The 21,062-nt window shown below is 42.9% G+C and overlaps 1 protein-coding gene across 1 annotated transcript in view; it reads left to right on the top strand.

Annotated features, from left to right (window-relative positions):
* Positions 1-1,943: 1,943 nt before the first annotated feature.
* LOC126188508 (UDP-glycosyltransferase UGT5-like) overlaps positions 1,944-21,062 on the top strand; it is a 102,544-nt gene continuing 83,425 nt past the window's right edge. The window contains exon 1 of the mRNA XM_049930111.1: positions 1,944-2,006. The gene's annotated coding sequence lies outside the window, so the exon portion shown is untranslated. The remainder of the gene's footprint in view (positions 2,007-21,062) is intronic.

Raw genomic sequence — 21,062 nt, 5'->3', positions numbered from 1 at the left:
GCTGAGATCGGATGACGTTTGTGCGTTACATTCAAAGTTAAAGTCGTATTGCATTTTTTCTGCGATTCTCACGGGGTCGGTTCAGCCGATAAAAGCTGGTTCTCCCTCTGTGCCAATGAAGGCCGTGTTGAAGGAGGCCAGTTGAAGGCCTGCAACCAACCTGTCTGGGTGCTAGGCACACTGGACCTACACCAGGAGTTATGGTCTACTGTGCAATTTTATATGACACCAGGAGCACTTTCGTGGCTATCTCACGCACCCTTCCTGCAAATTTGTACGACAGTCTGGTGATTCGTCCTGTTGGGCTGCCATTCATGACCAGCATTCCATAGGGTATTTTCCAACAGGTTAACACTCACCCACACATCGCTGTTGCAACCCAACATGCTCTACAGAGTGTCGACTTGTTTCCTTTGCGTGCTTGATCACCAGATTTCTCTCGAATTGAGCAGATATGGGACATCATCAGATGACAACTCCAGCGTCATCTAAAACCAGCAATAAATGTGCCTGTATTGACCGACCAGGTGCACTAACATGGAACTCCAGCCCACAAACTGACATCCGACACCTACACAACACAATGCATGCACGTTTTGCATTCTTGCATTCAACATTCTGTCGCATACTCCGGTTATTGATGTACTAGCATTTCACATTTGCAATGTTTTGTCTCACGCTTACATCTATCTGTCATCTTGCAAGATTAATCAGTTACATACGTTACCCATACAAACGTATACCAGAAATTTGTTTGCTCTACAGTACCGCGATTCTTTTTACCGTCAATGTAGTCTCCTCCAGTTATGTCAGTGTAATTGGGGAACATGTGTAGTGGCGAGCTATGGTGTTAGTAATTCCTGAGCAAGGTCTGGTAGCCGATTTAAAAACTAATTATAATTTTACACCTACCCTTGATAATTCGCCTCGGATGAACGGTCTCGCATGGAGATACAGTTTGAGTCTTGGTGGATTTGAGCTTTAATCTATTGCGACAAATTTGCAACGTCCATTTCTCAACAGCCTAGCCTTTCGATATGCGTTTACATTTATCCCAAAAATTTCTCTGCTATCAATTTCAAACTTTAGACAACTTTCCCTACCTGGTTTTATGTCAGCTCCACTGTTTGGAGTGCTTCAAACTCTGGCCCTTCGATGCGTGTGACTCGGAAGCTGATCAATTGGATTTTAATGGTCTTGTCTACTGGTGGATTGAGGGGGGCGGGTGGAGAGGCTCTTTCACGAATACTTTCCCTTCTCCTACTCTACAGATAATCTCTGATATTTAGTACACACATGGTCCATGTAGGACTCTACAGTTCTTACCCCTATGGGGAAAATCTAAGAAGTGGCAGCCTGTCTTGTCCCAGAACCGCCGAAAGCTATTGGGGCCTGCAGTCTCTCACTGCGTGTCTAGCGTAGGTTGGATTTCGTGTTACAGGATGAATTCACTGAGCGGATGCTGCGGTTGTCCAAATAGTAAACGCCGGGCCGACACCACTTCCGGGTGGTTTCGCATGGGCACTGGCCGCTGGGGGACAAAGCCTGGGATTTACTGGCCTTCTCCACTCAGTGCTTCAGATGAGCTATATCATGCCGCACTTCGAAGGACGCAAGGGTACAACTCGATGTTGTTACGACATCACCAGTTCGTGACACAACCGAACCTGGGACGATGAGTGGCGTGGATGACTGGCAGGATCTTTTTCTCACACCTTGCCGCTAAAGATAACAGCATACATGCCCGAAAAGCAGTGCCTTCTAGCTTCGATAAGAACGCCGCGCGTGTGGAACAGTGATCCCCGCGGCAGGAGGCGTAGGGCTGGCGAAGTACTAGCGAGTCATCACAACGACGCTGACGCAGCATCTTCAGCGGTGACGTCACCAACCTTCAACGAGATATGAGTTACGAGACGCGTTTGCTGGCAATAAGGTATCCTCGGCTCCCCAGGCAACGTGTCACGACAGCAGGAGACGCACGAGGAGGAGCGGCAGCAGTGTGCAAGGTAAGCACACACTCTGCGTCGCATCTCTGCTGGTCGCTAGTTTAACTCGCTTCCTAGCTAACAAGTGGAACTTTGTCCCATTTATTCATGATAGAGGAATGCGCCGTTACAGTGGAATGTGTGTGTGTGTGTGTGTGTGTGTGTGTGTGTGTGTGTGTGTGTGTGTGTGTGTGTGTGTCTGGTTAAGGAGTCGCAACTAACCTGATCAAACGAGATAATTTCCTGGTCACATATTCCGCAAGTCATTATACAGAGTACATTTTAGCAACACTATCGATTCTCCTTCCTGTTCCATTCGTGTACTGAATGAGATAAAAATGACTTTCTGTTTGCCTCTGTATGTGCCCTAATCTCACATGATCTCTGTGCGAGATATACGATGATGGTTGCATGATGATCGCACAGTGTTCTTCTAATACAGGTTCTCTAAATCCACCCCACAAAGTAAAAAAGCTTCCAAAATAGAAGTTTTATTGTCCAGATTGCAGTTGATACACATCCTGATTGCTAGTTTCAGCAAAGTTATAGTCGTCTTCAGATCATCTGATCCGTGAATTATAAAGCCCCTATAACTCGCACATTGCCGTCTGGCCATTTAATACGTGGAGATAAACTCACAGAAAAAAAACACCCACATGCAATATTAAGTCCAGTAAAATAAAAGAGCTAACTGTACAAGCAAGGCACAGAGGTTCAAATACATCAGATAGAGAACATACCCTTCTGTCAGATGTGTGTATGTTGATAACCGGCTCCGTACTCGAACTAAAATAAATTATAAAATTCACTGATCAGATGATCCGAAGGTGACTACAACTTTGTTGAAACTACTAATCTGGATATGTATCAACTGCAATTTGGACAATGAAACTTCTATTTTGGAAGCTTTTTCTACATTGATACAGAGGTCGCTCTCCCTCTAACAATGTCAGGTAATTATATCATCCAACAAAGTTTAACGTGAGATCTACGTCGTCTGTCTTCCAAGGATTCCCATTTAAGTTCCCCGAGTATTTCTGTTACACTTTCGCATAGGCTACACCGTCCTATTACCATGCTATCAGCGCGTCTCTGAATTCGTTCGATACATGTTGACGTGCCTACCCGATAACGGGCTATCCTCCGTGTCTACAAGGAACGGAGTACCACTCGCAGCCACGTATTATGATGGAAGAACGGTGGCCGTAAAAAGATCCTAATCGACAGGAACCGGAGATGATTGTCATGTCCTGTATTCCTCCAACATATCGAACATGTGACTACTGTACGTGCCACCGTGGCCGTGTCTCAAGGCGAATGGTACTGTAATTTTCCAATTAGCGTAACAGTTCAAACGTAGTACCGCGGACTTCAGCACACTTACTGATTCGCTTTTCATATGGGTGTACGTAGGACAGAAGCATATCTGTGGGGATGGTAGCACAGGCGTTTCTGATGCCGTCGACCATGTTTTCACTGTTTGTTGGCAGTTGTTGGTACAACTTATCTCTTAAATATCCCCACAGAAACACATGCAGCGACGTCAAATCCGGCGACCTGGCGGTCCAGTTAGTAGGGCCACCTCTGCTGATCCAACGACCAGTGTAAACACGGTGTAATATCTCTCATGATTCAAGTCCGTAATGCACTGCGCAACCGTCATGCGGAAACAGCACACGGTGTCGAACATCCAGGGCAACATCCTGCAGTAGCACCCGTGGTTCCTTTTCCAAAAACGTTCGATGTTTGCTTCCATTCAAAGTACCATCCATAAAATACAGCCCAATGGGTTTGTTTCCCATGATATCACACCATACGTTACTGACTAAGGACGTTGATGGTGCACTTGCCGTAACCAGGGGGATTGTACACACTCCAACCATGCGTTGTGTCTGTTAACGCTACCATGGTTTGTGAATGTAGACTCATCGTGAAATACTACCTCGGCAAAGAACGTGGCTGTCGTTTTGTAAGTGGGCTGCTGCTTCTGTGTTGGCAGCGCTGTGTAGCGCTTTGCATTGGATCTCTGACTGCGCTTTCTTTGTAAGACTCTATGGCTGGTTGGACTCGTTGTTGGAAGTTAATCGCCAGTAGTGTTGGGCGGTTAGAAATTAGTCGCCAGCGGTGAATGAAGTACTGTTGGAGGTGAATGGCCAGCAGTGATGGATGTTAGATATGAGAATTTAGCACTGATGGAGGGTAGAGGTCTGAAGTGTTAGCGTAGGCTACCGATCTGTACATATTCGACCTGGAGATTGAGTATTATTCATGATTATATACCTTTGTACTAGATGTCAATGACGATTTATGTTTGTGTCTGAACTGGATGTCACATTATTAAGGTAAAAAATACATTATTTGGTTTGCAACAAAATCTTTCCTTTGCTAACCACATGCCTATTAGTAGTTAGTGGCTTTAATAGTTGTTGTTGTTGTTGTTGTGGTCTTCAGTCCTGAGACTGGTTTGATGCAGCTCTCCATGCTACTCTATCCTGTGCAAGCTTCTTCATCTCCCAGTACCTACTGCAACCTACATCCTTCTGAATCTGCTTAGTGTATTGATCTCTTGGTCTCCCTCTACCATTTTTACCCTCGACGCTGCCCTCCAATGCTAAATTTGTGATCCCTCGATGCCTCAGAACATGTCCTACCAACCGATCCCCTCTTCTAGTCAAGTTGTGCCACAAACTTCTCTTCTCCCCAATCCTATTCAATACCTCCTCATTAGTTACGTGATCTACCTACCTTATCTTCAGCATTCTTCTGTAGCACCACATTTCGAAAGCTTCTATTCTCTTCTTGTCCAAACTAGTTATCGTCCATGTCTCACTTCCATACATGGCTACACTCCATACAAATACTTTCAGAAACGACTTCCTGACACCTAAATCTATATTCGATGTTAACAAATTTCTCTTCTTGAGAAACGCTTTCCTTGCCATTGCCAGTCTACATTTTATATCCTCTCTACTTCGACCATCATCGGTTATTTTACTCCCTAAATAGCAAAACTCCTTTACTACTTTAAGTGTCTCATTTCCTAATCTAATTCCCTCAGCATCACCCGACTTAATTTGACTACATTCCATTATCCTCGTTTTGCTTTTGTCGATGTTCATCTTATATCCTCCTTTCAAGACACTGTCCATTCCGTTTAACTGCTCTTGCAAGTCCTTTGCTGACAGAATTACAATGTCATCGGCGAACCTCAAAGTTTTTACTTCTTCTCCATGAATTTTAATACCTACTCCGAATTTTTCTTTTGTTTCCTTTACTGCTTGCTCAATATACAGATTGAATAACATCGGGGAGAGGCTACAACCCTGTCTCACTCCTTTCCCAACCACTGCTTCCCTTTCATGCCCCTCGACTCTTATAACTGCCATCTGGTTTCTGTACAAACTGTAAATAGCCTTTCGCTCCCTGTATTTTACCCCTGCCACCTTCAGAATTTGAAAGAGAGTATTCCAGTCAACATTGTCAAAAGCTTTCTCTAAGTCTACAAATGCTAGAAACGTAGGTTTGCCTTTTCTTAATCTTTCTTCCAAGATAAGTCGTAAGGTCAGTATTGCCTCACGTGTTCCAACATTTCTACGGAATCCAAACTGATCTTCCCCGAGGTCGGCTTCTACCAGTTTCTCCATTCGTCTGTAAAGAATTCGCGTTAGTATTTTGCAGCTGTGACTTATTAAACTGATAGTTCGGTAACTTTCACATCTGTCAACACCTGCTTTCTTTGGGATTGGAATTATTATATTCTTCTTAAGGTCTGGGGGTATTTCGCCTGTCCCATACATCGTGCTCGCCAGATGGTAGAGTTTTGTCATGACTGGCTCTCCTGAGGCCATCAGTAGTTCTAATGGAATGTTGTCTACTCCCGGGGCCTTGTTTTGACTCAGGTCTTTCAGTGCTCTGTCAAACTCTTCACGCAGTATCTTATCTCCCATTTCATCTTCATCTACATCCTCTTCCATTTCCATAATATTGTCCTCAAGTACATCGCCCTTGTATAAACCCTCTATATACTCCTTCCACCTTTCTGCTTTCCCTTCTTTGCTTAGAACTGGGTTGCCATCTGAGCTCTTGATATTCATACAAGTGGTTCTCTTCTCTCCAAAGGTCTCTTTAATTTTCCTGTAGGCAGTATCTATCTTACCCCCAGTGAGACAAGCCTCTACATCCTTACATTTGTCCTCTAGCCATCCCTGCTTAGCCATTTTGCACTTCCTGTCGATTTCATTTCTGAGACGTTTGTATTCCTTTTTGCCTGCTTCATTTACTGCATTTTTATATTTTCTCCTTTCATCAATTAAATTCAATATTTCTTCTGTTACCCAAGGATTTCTATTAGCCTGCGTCTTTTTACCTACTTGATCGTCTGCTGCCTTCACCACTTCATCCCTCAGAGCTACCCATTCTTCTTCTACTGTATTTCTTTCCCTCATTCCTGTCAATTGTTCCCTAATGCTCTCCCTGAAACTCTCTACAACCTCTGGTTCTTTCAGTTTATCCAATTCCCATTTCCTTAAATTCCTACCTTTTTGCAGTTTCTTCAGTTTCAATCTGCAGTTCATAACCAATAGATTGTGGTCAGAATCTACATCTGCCCTAGGAAATGTCTTACAATTTAAAACCTGGTTCCTAAATCTCTGTCTTACCATTATATAATCTATCTGAAACCTGTCAGTATCTCCAGGCTTCTTCCATGTATACAGCCTCCTTTCATGATTCTTGAACCAAGTGTTAGCTATGATTAAGTTATGATCTGTGCAAAATTCTACAAGGCGGCTTCCTCTTTCATACCTTCCCCCCAATCCATATTCACCTACTATGTTTCCTTCTCTCCCTTTTCCTACTGACGAATTCCAGTCTCCCATCACTATTAAATTTTCGTCTCCCTTCACTACCTGAATAGTTTCTTTTATCTCGTCATACATTTCATCTATTTCTTCATCATCTGCAGAGCTAGTTGGCATATAAACTTGTACTACTGTAGTAGGCATGGGCTTTGTGTCTATCTTGGCCACAATAATGCGTTCACTATGCTGTTTGTAGTAGCTAACCCGCACTCCTATTTTTTTATTCATTATTAAACCTACTCCTGCATTACCCCTATTTGATTTTGTATTTATAACCCTGTAATCACCTGACCAAAAGTCTTGTTCCTCCTGCCACCGAACTTCACTAATTCCCACTATATCTAACTTTAACCTATCCATCTCCCTTTTTAAATTTTCTAACCTACCTGCCCGATTAAGTGATCTGACATTCCACGCTCCGATCCGTAGAACGCCAGTTTTCTTTCTCCTGATAACGACGTCCTCTTGAGTAGTCCCCGCCCGGAGATCCGAATGGGGGACTATTTTACCTCCGGAATATTTTACCCAAGAGGACGCCATCATCATTTAATCATACAGTAGAGCTGCATGTCCTCGGGAAAAATTACGGCTGTAGTTTCCCCTTGCTTTCAGCCGTTCGCAGTACCAGCACAGCAAGGCCGTTTTGGTTAATGTTACAAGGCCAGATCAGTCAACCATCCAGACTGTTGCCCCTGCAACTACTGAAAAGGCTGCTGCCCCTCTTCAGGAACCACATGTTTGTCTGGCCTCTCAACAGATACCCCTCCGTTGTGGTTGCACCTACGGTACGGCCATCTGTATCGCTGAGGCACGCAAGCCTCCCCACCAACGGCAAGGTCCATGGTTCATGGGGGGCTTTAATAGTTAGAATCTTTTATTTAGCTGGCAGTATTGACGTTTGCTGTATTGCAGTAGTTCGCATAATGAAGATTTTTGTGAGGTAAGTGCTTAATGAAATGTGTAAGTTATTGTTAAGATTTCTTTTTAGTCAGGGCCATTCTTTTGAATTAATTATTTGAAGTCAGGTGATCTTTCTTCTGAGCAGTCAGATTGCGCTGCGCTAGAATATTGTGGGTCAATTTTGACATGATAAGAATAAGTAAAGAGAATGTAGGTTCACTTGCATTCAATTTCGCTCAGCAGTTTTAAGTAAAATTTTTAATAGAGAAGTTTCAGTTTGCATTTGTTGACGTGCCCATTCACAAAACTCTGCCTGGTTATGGAAAGCGGCACCATGAAGTTCTTCATGCAGTGACACATGGTATGGGTGACACTTATGACGATGCAGTATTGTGACAATACTACCTACGTACATACGGGAATCGCCCTGTGATTGCCGAGCGCTTATCAGTGGTTTGTGGTACACTGCGACTAGTGCAGCTATTTCATTAGCTTCTCCTCTAACACATTTGCTTCCTTTCCTTTTGCTAGTCTGTACGCTGCCATCTGACATAAAAGCGTTCACAGTCTTGTAAAAGAACGAACGAGAGCGAGCTTTCTCTGGAGAATGCTCGGCATATGTGGCGACAGCAGCCTGAACTTTTCTCCAACATGCTCCGTAAGTCATGATTATTTCAGTTTTTTCTTCTGTGGTTGCACCATTCATCGTCCACTTGTACGTCTGTTCTCCATATGATAGGTAGGTGTGCAGGCAATAAACACTGCGTAAGTATTATAAAGTTCCGAGCCGCTATCTGTTATACGTTTGCACAATATGTGAGCACCAGTCGCAGTGTACTGCCTATTATGATTGGTTGTAGGTTGCTGCCTGGCCACGGTGGGTATGTATCATTGTGTTTTACTCTCTTCCAAACGAGGACTCACTTATGAGTTTACTGCGATTGCGCTGTTTGTACGTACAAATGCTGTACTACATTTACATTTTCTCTCTTCCACCACTTGTTAGCAATGGAAGCCTACTACTCGACAAGTGAAATGTCGGTTATTATATTCTGCTATGATTTAGCAAATGGACGTAGCCTGCAAGCCCGTGCCATCTACGCTGAAAAATATCCACAACGCAGAATACCCTCTGATAGCCCGCCCGGCTAGCCGCGCGGTCTAATGCGCTGCTCCCGAGCGGGAAGGCGCGCCGGTCCCCGGCACGAATCCGCCCGGCGGATTAATGTCGATGTCCGGTGTGCCGGCCAGCCTATGGATGGTTTATAAGGCGGTTTTCCATCTGCCTCGGCGAATGTGGGCTGGTTTCCCCACATTCCGCCTCAGTTACACTATGTCGGTGATTGCTGCGCAAACACTCAACGTTCGCGTGCACCATAATTACTCTACGAGGTGCATTCAAGTTCTAAGGCCTCCGATTTTTTTTTCTAATTAACTACTCACCCGAAATCGATGAAACTGGCGTTACTTCTCGACGTAATCGCCCTGCAGACGTACACATTTTTCACAACGCTGACGCCATGATTCCATGGCAGCGGCGAAGGATTCTTTAGGAGTCTGTTTTGACCACTGGAAAATCGCTGAGGCAATAGCAGCACGGCTGGTGAATGTGCGGCCACGGAGAGTGTCTTTCATTGTTGGAAAAAGCCAAAAGTCACTAGGAGCCAGGTCAGGTGAGTAGGGAGCATGAGGAATTACTTCAAAGTTGATATCACGAAGAAACTGTTGCATAACGTTAGCTCGATGTGTGGGTGCGTTGTCTTGGTGAAACAGCACACGCGCAGCCCTTCCCGGACGTTTTTGTTGCAGTGCAGGAAGGAATTTGTTCTTCAAAACATTTTCGTAGGATGCACCTGTTACCGAAGTGCCCTTTGGAACGCAATGGGTAAGGATTACGCCCTCGCTGTCCCAGAACATGGACACCATCATTTTTTCAGCACTGGCGGTTACACGAAATTTTTTTGGTGGCGGTGATTCTGTGTGCTTCCATTGAGCTGACTGGCGCTTTGTTTCTGGATTGAAAAATGGCATCCACGTCTCATCCATTGTCACAACTGACGAAAAGAAAGTCCCATTCATGCTGTCGTTGCGAGTCAACATTGCTTGGCAACATGCCACACGGGCAGCCATGTGGTCGTCCGTCAGCATTCGTGGCACCCACCTGGATGACACTTTTCGCATTTTCAGGTCGTCATGCAGGATTGTGTGCACAGAACCCACAGAAATGCCAACTCTGGAGGCGATCTGTTCAACAGTCATTGGGCGATCCCCCAAAACAATTCGCTCCACTTTCTCGATCATGTCGTCAGACCAGCTTGTGTGAGCCCGAGGTTGTTTCGGTTTGTTGTCACACGATGTTCTGCCTTCATTAAACTGTCGCACCCACGAACGCACTTTCGACACATCCATAACTCCATCACCACATGTCTCCTTCAACTGTCGATGAATTTCAATTGGTTTCACACCACGCAAATTCAGAAAACGAATGATTGCACGCTGTTCAAGTAAGGAAAACGTCGCCATTTTAAGTATTTAAAACAGTTCTCATTCTCGCCGCTGGCGGTAAAATTCCATCTGCCGTGCGGTGCTGCCATCTCTGGGACGTATTGACAATGAACGCGGCCTCATTTTAAAACAATGCGCATGTTTCTATCTCTTTCCAGTCCGGAGAAAAAAAATCGGAGGCCTTAGAACTTGAATGCACCTCGTACCATGCAAAAATTGTGGTTACACTCGTCTGATATGAGACTTTCTCGGGGGGGGGGGGGGGGGGGGCGGGGGGCAAATGGGGCCGAACTGCATGATAACCCTGGGTTCGGGGTGGGGCGGCGGTGAGGTGGGTGGACTGCTGTGGCCTATTGTGGGGTTGTGAACCACTGAGAGCTACGGCAGGACGAAGCTTCTCCGTCGTTTCTAGGTCCCCAGTTCAATACACACATACACGCACTCACCCTCTGATAAACTTCTCGGCAGTCTTTTCCAGCATATGAGGGACACAGGTACCCTTGCACCTCGAAAGACCGACAGTGGAAGGCCCCACACAGTCCACACGTCTGACTGGAGGAGCTTGTGCCACGTTCGGTGGGAGAAACCCCTGGGACCACTGTGCGACGATTAGCAGCAGCAGAAGGCGTGTCTCACACCCTTATCTTGGGTACTTCATTAGCAATTCCCGTACCCATATCATCTACAGCGTCTTCAGGCCCTGAAGCCACAGGATTATAGTGGTAGACGGCGGTTCTGTCAAAGGCTGTTGCACGTTCAAGATTTTATTTACCGATGAGGCACGGTTCACGAGAGACGGAGTTGTGAATTTCCATAACCAGTATGCATTGGCAGGTGTAAATCCCCAAGCAATTCAGGAACGAGGGCATCAACAGGGATTCTCAATCAACGTATTGGCAGGCGAACTTGGCGACAGATTAACAGGGCCATACGTGCTATCACAAAGGTTAAGTGGGGCGCATTATTTTCTCATTAATTGAAACTTGTACGTTATTTGATTCTGAAACAGCTTAGTAACACTGAACGTACTGAGTCTACTTTCTCTTTACTTTTTCTTATGACGTCAACACTGACCCCCAATATTCTAGCGCAACGCAATCTGACTGCTCAAAAAAATTACAACCTGACTTCAAATGATTGATTCAAAAGAATGGCCCTGACTAAAAAGAAATCTTAACAATAACCTATACATTTCAGTAAGCACTTTCCTCACAAAAATCTTCGTTACGCGAACTACTGCAATAAAGCGAGCGTCAATACTGCCAGCTAAATGAAAGATTCTAACTACTAAAGCCACTAAATACTAATAGACATGTGGTTAGCGAAGGAAAGATTTTGTTGCAAACCAAATAATGTATTTTTTACCTTAATAATATGTCATCCAGTTCAAACACGAATATAGATCGTCATTGACATCCAGTAAAAAGATGTATAATCATGAATAATTTTCGATCTCCAAGTCAGATACTACCAGATCGTTAGCCTACGCTAACACTTCTGACCCCTACCCTCCATCAATGCTATCTTCTCACATCTAACATCCATCACTGCTGACTGTTCACGTCCAACTGCCAACAGTACTTCCATCACTGCTGGCGACTAACTTCCAACAGTCCAACACTACTGGCAATTAACTTCCAACATCGAGTCCAACCAACAACAGAGTCTCTTACAAAAAAAGCGCAGTCAGAGATGCAATGCAAAGCGCTACACAGCGCTGCCAACACAGAAGCAGCGCACTTACATAATGTATTGCCTATCTTGCTGGTGGTTGTGCCATTGCACCAGCGAATACAAATTTGGCTCATGCATGATGGCGTACCAGCACACTTTCGTCACAATGTGCGCGAACATCCGACGAAAACATTTCAGGGCTCCTGGATTGGTCGGAGGGGCTCCACACCTTGGCCTGCTCGTTCCTCAAACATCAATCCCCTAGACTTTTGGACATTGGGACACTTGAAGGAATTGGTCTACGCCACGCCAGTCAAAGATGTGAGCACACGGTCAAGTCTAGTGCGTGCTAACAGGTACAACAACCGGGTACACTCTAAAGGGCGCGTCATTCCTTGTGCTGGAGGGCAGAGGGGTGCATTGTCATGGATGGACGCCACGTTAAACAACTCCTGTAAATACATGTTTATCGCATAAAGTATTCATTTCTGGACCCATGTTTACTGTACACGTCTCAGAAAGTGTGTATTTCCGAACCCATGTTCATTGGACTTATTTTTCTTGTTTCGATGAGTACAACCACGTCTGAAAGTATTCGTCAATTTTATTGAACACCGTGTATTTTAGAATTTAAAATACTACTAGCATCAGTGTCCTGTGGCACTTGTCATTTCGGTAAGTACCTGTTGCCCATGTTTTCCCTTTCCGACTCATTTTCTCGAAGCGCCCGACGCCGCATTGTCTGACTGCTAAAGCTGAGCAGCAGAGGCACTCAACGTCTGTTACTGCTGCACTTTCGTTTTATCTTCTCTGTCAACACATGTCTTTATTCTGAATATCACCTAGGCTAATTTGAGAGCTTTCTATTGAACGGGCTCATTTAATTATACTTTTCAAAACATTTTGTTTGTTACGAGAAACAAACCGACGTTTTCCACTGAAAATTTCTGACAGAACACCAGAGAACATTCACCTTGCGCCTTTTAGAAGAGACACTCGGTGTACAGGATGTTTCTTCTAAGATGACACAACTAAATATCTCGAAAATGATGCATCGTACGAAAAAAAGTTATTGTGGTGAAGGGGACAACTGTCTATGCTACAACTGGCCACCTCCTAACAACCCCTTCTGAACGGGTGGCGTGAAATTTGTATTTTCAAATGGTAACCCCACCCCTCCATCTCCCATTTTTATTGCATATACGGTTTCTATGGAAAAAATACGTATGATGTACTTAAACCATTGTTTTCCATTCGTGGCACATGGCGCTATAATCGAAAAGTATCAAATGTGCCTGTTTTTGCTATTAAGAACAGACGCATTGTATATTACATTTCATTAATTGTGAACCTTTGTGTTGATATTTATGCTCGAAATTTACTGTAACGTTGCAAATTCGATTGTACAGTACAATATTAGCAGTTTCAATACCTGGTTAGAACTACGTTTAGGGTGGTGCAGGACCCATCGGGTCTCTTGCCTCTCACTATACTTGTAATTCACAATAAATGCTCAAACTGATGATCTTCCATTTCGATACATTTATTAATTCGTGCTTGGAATGCATGTGCACAACATAAAAGCAGTGTGAATTGCAATTATGGTGAGAAGCAAGGGGGATCACAGGTATCAAGCATCCCCTTAGGAACAGAAAACAGCTATATCCACGTCCTGTTTCTGGATCTGACTAAACGTAGTTTCTAATCAGACAGTGAAACGGCTAACCAAATTGTACTGTACAACCAAAGTCTTAGCACTAAAGTAAATTTCGCGACATAAATATCAACCGTTAGAAAACGAAGGTTTATGTTTACATCGTCAATGAAATGTAGAATCAAAGCCTTCGGTTCTTAACTGCAAGACATGTTCACGTGATATTTCTCGATTGCAGCGCCATCTACCACAATAAGAATCAATGGTTCGAGTAACCCGTGCGTGTTTTTTTTAGCGTAGAATACGAATAGGCAATAAAAATGGAGGGCTCCCATTTGAAAATACAAAGTTACACCACCCACACAGGAGGGGTGGTTAAGGGGTGATCATTTATAGCGCAGACAGATGCCCCATTTACTAATGTTAACTTTTCACCTAGAACACTTTTTTTCTACGATGAATCGTTTCTATGATAATTAGTTATCTCATCTTAAAACAAACATGCTGAAAATAGGAAAGGAGAAATAAATTGGACATTTTCTGTAGTGAATCCACAAATGTAAACTGGTACTTACAAAGTGTGTGAGGTTTCAGTATTCTCACATGTCGGCTATTTGCATCGCTGGTTAGTAGTGTGCGGTATCTGGCAGGTCCTGTCTAACCATGTCGCGCACGTCCGGCCACAGAGCAGTAGCGTCACGCAGTACAGCACAGCACAGCACAGCACAGAGTCTGTTGGTGGAAGTGACAGGGTTCAGTGTGGAATGGAATGCGATGGTTCGTGATACGTCGATAATGAAGTTTATGAACATGTTCTAATGTTCTGCGATCTGTACTGCAGATAAATTCGTTGTGCATCGTTTGAAAAATTGACTTCAGATTGAAAGAAAAGAAATCCCGCCCATGTCCGGTCTTAAATAAGAAGAGACACAATAGTGAATGTTAAATGGCGTCACTTCGTAGGTCCTGACACGGAAGGAATCAATATAGCTTGTTCAGCTTGTATAAGGGGCGTCCAAAAAGAAACGAGCCGGAGGCATAATTACAGAAACCAGTACCTGTTTGTTAGAAGTATTGACCCTGGCTGTCCCACTGTGACAGGGCGGTGAATAGCTGTCTCATAAAATTCCCGGGGCTGCGATGTTAACCAGTTACGTACATACGGCTGGACGTCGTCGTCCGAGGTGAATCGTTTGCCCCTCAGAGCCTTTTTAAAGGGACCAACAATGGCGTAATCACAGGAAGAGAGATCCGTACTGTATGGAGGATGACCGAGAACCTCCCACTTGAATTTCTGGAGGAGTGCCGCGACTGTGTTGGCCGTATGAAGCTTTGCATTGTCGTGGAGCAGAATGACCCCACGTTGAGACTGCTTGGTCGTTTTGATTTGATCACTTGGCGAACGGTGGTCAAGGTCTGCGAGTAACTCTGGCCATTCACTGCTGCAGGAAGTGAATCAGAAGGGGGCCATCTTGGTCAAAGAAGAACGTCAGCGTAACATTTCCTGCACTAGTGTGGACGGCGACGTCCAGCTGTACTTGCGGAACTGGCTAACATCATAGCCCAGGAATTTAATGAGACAGCCATTCACCGCCTTGTGTCACAGTGGGACAAGGGTCTCAACAGCCAGTGTCAGTACTTCTAACATACAGGTACTGGTTTCTGTAATTATGCCTCCGGCTCGTTTCTTTTTGTAAGTGAGGTGCTGAAATGATAACTCACATGGCTCACATTCAGTGATATTTCCCGCGACATACGCCTATAGACGAGTGGATTGAATTATCTGTGTAAATCAGTGAATAATCCTGCCTCCACCTTGCACAAAATGTGAATAATTTCATTCCGAAACTCTCACTTATGGGTCGTTAAGTATATAAGTGAGTAAATAAAAATTGTTCTGAAGAATTCACTATTAGCTACCCGCAATCAACCATACAGGGTGTCCTAGGAGGAATCCTCAGTATTCAGGGATATGACAGAAACGACCATTCGAAGCAAAAAAGTGTAGTAAACACGGGCTCTAAAATGCATACCTCAAGAGCAATTAGCCTTTGCTCAGTAGAAGAGAGTTGTTTCACAATAGCGATGATAAATACTGGTAATTCTTAAAATATGCACTTTAGAGGCCATGTTTCTACACTTTCTTTTTTTTTTTTTTTTTTTTTGCTTCGAATGATCGTTCTTGGCCAGGGTGACCAGACGTACTCTAAATAGAGTACAAGTACTCTTTTTCATTTTCTTCTCTATGTACTCTACACTTTCCCTTTATTTACAAATGCTGTACTCTTTTTGAACTAGTGTCTCGCATAATCTAATATGCTTTGGGTTCAAATCTGGCAACACTAATGTCGGTTTATGACGTATCGCGGAACAGTGTGGCAAATGTACACCAATTCTCTTCGTGTACCCAGGATGAGACCATGTCGTTAATTGCAGGGAGATGCTGTATATGTTAGAATGCAGATGCCTTTATTGGGCAGACGCCAACTTGCAACGCAGCTCCACCACTGTCTAGTCGTCAGAGCACTTACCTGCGGAGTTATTTAACATACATTGTTGTACATGCGCAAATCAGTGTGAGTTGTTGTTGAATTAGTTTGCGTTTGCTACCTCTCTGTGGACGGTGTATGATCAACTAGTGAACAGCTGCACAACAAGAACGGTGGAAGAACTGAAATGGCACGTCGGAAATGTAATTTTCAAGGTCGTTTTGAGAGTGATTACCTGTCATAAAGAAAGTTAAAGACGACGACTGCAATGTAATTTTGTGAGTTAGAAACAAAGGTAAGCACGTTACTGAACAGCATTTAAATACGGCGCTGCACAACTTAACAAAGTTTGGCTTCCAAAACTAGGTTAGAAAAGTTCTTTCAACCAAAGCAACTGTTTTAAGAGGAGCTGAAATTACGTCACATGGAATTAGTTTGGTCATATAATGTTGCACACCATCAATCGTATGGGCTGTACAGGCACTCTTCTCAAAGAAGTGAATTTCTGTTGCAAGAATTTTCTATATGGCTAATTTGAAGAAAGATTGAAAGAAGAGATTAAGTCAACAAATTTCGTCATAGGGGCAAGTGATGCATCAAACAGTAAAGACAAGAAGATGCTTCTTGTTCTGATTAGGTTGTGCAAATTTTTCAGCGTGCCTCACAGCACGAATATAAAAGTAAAAGTGAGGCTTCTGCGAGTTTGCATTCTTCCAGACGAGACTGCTGAGATCGTTGCAGAACATGTTCTATCTGTGTTAAGGTGTTACATGCTGGAAGAAAGAATTATTGGTTATGTTGCAGATAATGTATCTGTCAGTTTTGGCTCTCTGGCAAATACAGATCAAGGTAACGACGTACACTTTATATTGGAAAAGACATTTAAGAAGAAGATACTGACAGTAGGGTGCGCTGCATATATTACTCACAATGCACTGGAATCTGCAATGGCAAAGACGATACCTGTTGAGATAAACAATATTTGTTACAAGATATATCATGACTTTCACATTTACACAGTACGTGTCAATAAGCTGAAAGAATTCCATTCCTCCATTGGAATGCAATATCAGCAAGTGCTGCAGCACGGGAAGACTCGGTGGGTCTCTCTCTTTCCAGTGGTGGAGCGGATCCTAAAATTGTTTGAACCATTGAAGAGCTATTTTTTAAGCATAACGGACTCCCCAATAACTTTGAAAAAGTTCTCTGAACAGTAAGATAGTGAACTGTGGTTTTCGTTTATTCATGCACAACTTAATTTATTCAGTAATTTTCATACAAGAATTCAGAGCGAAGATATTACTGCAATTGAAGTAACAGCAGAACATAACAATCGACTTCAGAAGTTAGAAGACAGGCTAGTGAATACATTTATTCCACTTACAGTAATGACACTTCAGAACACATTAGCAGATAATGGTGTTCTATGCAATTCACAGGGTCAGGAACTGTCAGGACAGTTTACCGCGAGTGTATACTATACCTAAAAAATTGGTCTAAACGATTTATTAAAGATGTGCTTGAACAAAGGAAGTTGCTGTTAAATTCTGTTACAACATACGAAGAATTTAAATCATGCTTTGAACTGTACGAAAATATAACTGAATGCCATGATGACGAAAACATTTTTGATATTTACTGCGCCCTAAAGCGAGTAACTGGAGAATAAGTGGAATCCTGGAGAACCAATATTGTATGTCTTCAGGAGAAATGGGATATTGTCCTACAATGCTGTATGAAGGCTAGTTGTGATTTAAATGAAGGGTTCAGTGTTGTCTCAGACTACTGGTCGTCTGAAAAAAGTAGGCTCTCAGCAGAGACAATGGAAAGTGTGATGAAAATTAAACTGACTACAGCTGCTAGCAGTTTTGGGCTGCCACGAGAAAAGAGAACTCTCTTCTCGAAAAAGTGGGAACCTCAGAAAAATATGATAAGGAGCGACCTAGCTGCAGCGCACATTCATATGCCATAATCAGAGAAGGCAATGTTAAATGATGTAATTTTAAAAGAATAAATAAATTTTACATTTTTGGACAATTCCATTGATATGTGCTCTTGTCCAGCTGGAAAATATATGGTCACCCTGTTATTTTCACATCCCTGAATGCTGGGCATATCTCCTGCTATAACCTATATCCACATATTTTCCCTGCCATTGAAACTTTTTGGGGAAAGAAGCAATTCTGGTTGACGACATTTTCTATCCCTCTTTTAGTTCATGTTTTCGCTGTCGCCATTTATCAAGTGGTGTACAAATTCATTCGATCTGTTCAATCTTTTCTAAAATCTATGTCATATGTGGGATTAGAAACGGTTCACTCTTAACTAACGTGCATAGTATGCATTCAAGATACTTGCGGGAGTTTACTGATTCATTATGAAACACAAGATGCGACATTGTCGCGAATAAAACAGTGACCGTATATACAATAAGTTTCCTTTAATTTACGTCTACGGTCACAAACTTTTTGTTACTAGATTACCGGTTTCGGTCTATAACGACCACCATCAGATCTGTTTTATACAACTGCTACTGACAACATGACTCGTTCATATGATGTTATTTATATATATTTGACGATGCTGGTGTTGATTTTGCATTTAACATTTGACGATGTCACCATGGCTGCAGTACATTAGGACTTTGTTTTTATGAAACAGATCTGATGATGGTCATTATAGACCGAAACCGGTAACGTTAACAAAACGTTTGTGACCATAGACGTAAATTAAAGGAAACTTATCATTTTGAAACATATTCTTCTCCAAAGTAAAAGCAGTAGAGCCTGCACGATCTTACAAGTAATCTTCAAGGAAAACTTGAACAAAAAACCGAAGGAATGCGTTTCACTGCTCCACAGCGATTTCTGATTAATTTAATCAAATGAAGAGAAAAACTTTGCCTCAGTGTTGAGGTTGCGCAGAAAGATTTTGTTTCTCGTTAGGCGTTGCTGTTATTGTGCAATTTACATCAATATTGAGCATCAAAATAATGTTTTCTTCATCTGTAGAGAATTAAAACTAACTCCTGCTACTTTTCAGCTCCGATTTCGCAATTCCACTTTTAGGGGAAACTCGCTAGTTATCGTCTTCACGATTCTACGAACATAAAAACTTGTTAGTAAAACAAATTACTCTCTCATCTTCATATACTGAAATTTAGAATGTAATTACCTAAAACCCTCTCTACCGATCCTGGCGGGCCCATCGTTACCGACCGACCGCCGTGTCATCCTCTGCCAATAGCGTCTTTCAAATGTGGGAGTAAACGTATAAGATCGATGATTCACGTCCTGGTGAAGATTGCAAACGCAGAAAACAGAGTTTCACGAAAATTCCAAAACATGAACATGATGTATTATTCCAGGAATTCAATTTACATGGAAATCAAAACATATTTCAGTTTTTCCATTGAAACGGAAAAGAAATCCAGTTCGTTAAAAAACCTTTATGAGTCTGCAAGGTATAAAAAAACTAAATATGTTAACAAACAATAAATCTCTTTCTGATACTGATCATGCTCCTTCGAACCGGCGAGGTACTCGTTCCACTAAATCCGTGAAAAAAAAAAAGCTGAGGCTATTGAAAATGTAATGAAACATGTCAGCTCTCTTCAATGCCTACCGTCATTGTTACTCCCTCATGATACATCTAAAATTTGCTTACCTGAAGTATTATCATCATCATCATCATCATTTAAGACTGATTATGCCTTTCAGCGTTCAGTCTGGAGCATAGCCCCCCTGATACAGTTCCTCCATGATCCCCTATTCAGTGCTAACATTGGTGCCTCTTCTGATGTTAAACCTATTACTTCAAAATCATTCTTAACCGAATCCAGGTACCTTCTCCTCGGTCTGCCCCGACTCCTCCTACCCTCTACTGCTGAATCCATGAGTCTGTTGGGTAACCTTGCTTCTCCCATGCGTGTAGCATGACCCCACCATCTAAGCCTGTTCGCCCTGACTGCTACATCTATAGAGTTCATTCCCAGTTTTTCTTTGATTTCCTCATTGTGGACACCCTCCTGCCATTGTTCCCATCTACTAGTACCTGCAATCATCCTAGCTACTTTCGCTCCCATACAACAAAGTTGGTCGAAAGATTGAACGGTGCACAGATAACTTAGTCTTGGTACTGACTTCCTTCTTGCAGAAGAGAGTAGATCGTAGCTGAGCGCTCACTGCATTAGCTTTGCTACACCTCGCTTCCAGTTCTTCGACTATGTTGCCGTTCTGTGAGAATATGCATCCTAAGTACTTGAAACCGTCTACCTGTTCTAACTTTGTTCCTCCTATTTGGCACTCAATCCGTTTATATTTCTTTCCCACTGACATTACTTTCGTTTTGGAGATGCTAATCTTCATACCATAGTCCTTACATTTCTGATCTAGCTCTGAAATATTACTTTGCAAACTTTCAATCGAATCTGCCATCACAACTAAGTCATCCGCATATGCAAGACTGCTTATTTTGTGTTCACATATCTTAATCTCACCCAGCCAGTCTATTGTTTTCAACATATGATCCATAAATAATATGAACAACAGTGGAGACAGGTTGCAGCCTTGTCTTACCCCTGAAACTACTCTGAACCATGAACTCAATTTACCGTCAACTCTAACTGCTGCCTGACTATCCATGTAAAGACCTTTAATTGCTTGCAAAAGTTTGCCTCCTATTCCATAATCTTGTAGAACAGACAATAACTTCCTCCTAGGAACCCGGTCATATGCCTTTTCTAGATCTATAAAGCATAGATACAATTCCCTGTTCCACTCATAACACTTCTCCATTATTTGCCGTAAGCTAAAGATCTGGTCCTGACAACCTCTAAGAGGCCTAAAGCCACACTGATTTTCATCCAGTTGGTCCTCAACTAATACTCGCACTTTCCTTTCAACAATACCTGAGAAGATTTTACCCACAACGCTGATTAAAGAGATACCTCTGTAGTTGTTACAATCTTTTCTGTTTCCATATTTAAAGATTGGTG

The sequence above is a fragment of the Schistocerca cancellata genome, chromosome 5, assembly GCF_023864275.1.
Source record: "Schistocerca cancellata isolate TAMUIC-IGC-003103 chromosome 5, iqSchCanc2.1, whole genome shotgun sequence".
NCBI classification, from domain to species: domain Eukaryota; kingdom Metazoa; phylum Arthropoda; class Insecta; order Orthoptera; family Acrididae; genus Schistocerca; species Schistocerca cancellata.
This window is presented reverse-complemented; position numbering and strand designations above follow the sequence as displayed.